The following is a 2,500-nucleotide window of genomic DNA, read 5'->3' as shown; positions in this document are numbered from 1 at the left end:
CCCCCAAATGAATACCATGAAAGTCTTGGTGCACGAAAGTTTTGAGTTGGTTGGGTTTTGCACATGGCCAAGTTGGTCAGTGCACCGCGGCATAGCTAGATGGCTTGTGTGGAGTTTTGTGAAAAAATGAAATTCGTGGTTTTTGAGATGTGAGGGTTGGAAAGGCCTCCAAATGTCCCCAAATGAGTACTGTAAAAGTGTTGGTGCACAAAAGTTTTGAATTGGATGCATTTTGCACTTGGCCAAGTTGGTCGGTGCACCGCGGCATAGCTAGATGGCTTGTGTGGAGTTTTGTGAAAAAATGAAATTCGTGGTTTTTGAGATGTGAGGGTTGGAAAGGCCTCCAAATGTCCCCAAATGAGTACTGTAAAAGTGTTGGTGCACAAAAGTTTTGAATTGGATGCATTTTGCACTTGGCCAAGTTGGTCGGTGCACCGCGACTAGATAGCTTGGTGCCAAAATTTGTCAAATTTAAGACCTTGGCCAAACTGAATGAAATTTTGTGGGGAGGTTCGTGATATTGTTTAGTGGTGGACTGGAAAAAATGAGGTCGAAATTCGAAGTCTACATGTGCTTTTCTATTTTTCCCGATTTTACACATACCCGGTAAGTAAAAAAAATAAAAAAAATAGTTCCCCTTCGAGAAAAATTATGAAATTTGGTGAGCAAGGAGATACCATTATTCTACGAATTACTGCAAAAAATCGCATCAAAATTCGAAGTGTAGCCCGAGATATGGACTTATGTCTGCTCAAAAAAAGTGTATCTACTTGTACAATTTTGCCTTTTGCATATTAACCTCTTATAGGGGGGGAGTGCTCCTTGAGCCGGCCAGCTCCACACTGGCAGGTTTTAAAGGGAGCTTGATGAGGCCTCCCCCCTCACGTGGTGCGTGCGTTAGCATGTTTATCATGGCACAACTAGCCTCTTCATAGTTGTTGAGCTTTATTAATACCAACACACGGTCGTCACTGATCGTTGGTTAGCTCGGCAGCTAGTCCCTCGGATATTGTGGAAAGTTATTTTCATGCCTAGCGATGCTTGACCCTGCGTCACTTGATGTTTCCATTTGCTTGCTTGCCCATGGTAGGTGGGGGGTGGACCGTCTTGTGGTGTGGTGTCTTGCGAACGTGAGGGTGTGTGAGTTGTAATCGAGATGCACTTGCTGGCTGGCTCCATGCCTTGCGTATCGAACGGTCAAGCATGCATCTCTTCCATTTTCACCCGTTGCCTTGGGTGATATTGGTTGATCAGTCCCTGTGTTGCCTACCCACTAGACGGTACTTCTGTGGTTGCTTCGAATTCTATCTTTCCATCACGAAGAGGTGTTGGAGGATCCTAATGTCACGCACGTGTTCCATCTAGTGAAACATCTCAGTGATGCACGTGTTGTGGCTAGTTCTTTTGGATGCGGTGCATTATATGAACTCGGGTTTACTTTAGCGACCCAGTCAACATAATTCGGTTGTGTCCCTTGATTGAGACGTTGTCCTTGAACTTGTTGTGAACAATATCGTTCTTCCACAACCCGTCGTCTTGAGTGCGATGGAAGGCAAATAAGATGTGCTTTGGCATGTCATGCACGTACTCGATTGCGGGAAGTGTGAGAAAGTGTTGTTGACAACCCGTGGGAAATGGAATGTGGCAAATCGTGATGAGCTCTTCGTGGATCTGCGAAGAAGACGACCTTTGGGCCTGTTGGAAACGAGGGAGGCGATGTTGAACTGCGAAGAAGATGGACTTTTGGGTTGTTTGAATCAATGGGAGGCCACGCGAGAACTCCGAATACTATGGACTCTTGGGTTGTTGGAAGCAACGGGAGGCCCCGCTAGAACTCCGAATACTACGGACTCTTGGGTTGTTGGAAGCAAGGGGAGGCCCCGCTAGAACTCCGAATACTATGGACTCTTGGGTTGTTGGAAGCAAGGGGAGGTCCCGCTAGAACTCCGAATACTACGGACTCTTGGGTTGTTGGAAGCAAGGGGAGGCCCCGCTAGAACTCCGAATACTATGGACTCTTGGGTTGTTGGAAGCAAGGGGAGGCCCCGCTAGAACTCCGAATACTATGGACTCTTGGGTTGTTGGCAACGACAACTTGGGGGGATGACACTGGAAAAGAGTGAACTAGGCCAAACTGCGAACAAGGCAACTTGGGGGGATGACACTGGAAAAGAGTGAACTAGGCCAAACTGCGAACAAGGCAACTTGGGGGGATGATGCTGGAAAAGAGTGAACTAGACCGAACTGCGAACAAGGCAACTTGGGGGGATGACGCTGGAAAAGAGTGAACTAGGCCGAACTGCGAACAAGACAACTTGGGGGGATGATGCTGGAAAAGAGTGAACTAGGCCGAACTGCGCCCAAGGCAACTTGGGGGGATGACGCTGGAAAAGAGTGAACTTGGCCAAACTGCGAGGAGGGCAACTTAGAGGAAAGTTGGAAACGAGGGAGACTTAGCCGAACTGCGAAGAAGGCAGGTTTTTGGGAAGTTGGAATCGAC

This window comes from Vigna unguiculata, unplaced genomic scaffold (genome assembly GCF_037176805.1).
Source record: "Vigna unguiculata cultivar grain cowpea cultivar isolate G323 ecotype 2 unplaced genomic scaffold, ASM3717680v1 ptg000023l_ERROPOS13059454, whole genome shotgun sequence".
Classification (NCBI taxonomy): domain Eukaryota; kingdom Viridiplantae; phylum Streptophyta; class Magnoliopsida; order Fabales; family Fabaceae; genus Vigna; species Vigna unguiculata.
This window is presented reverse-complemented; position numbering follows the sequence as displayed.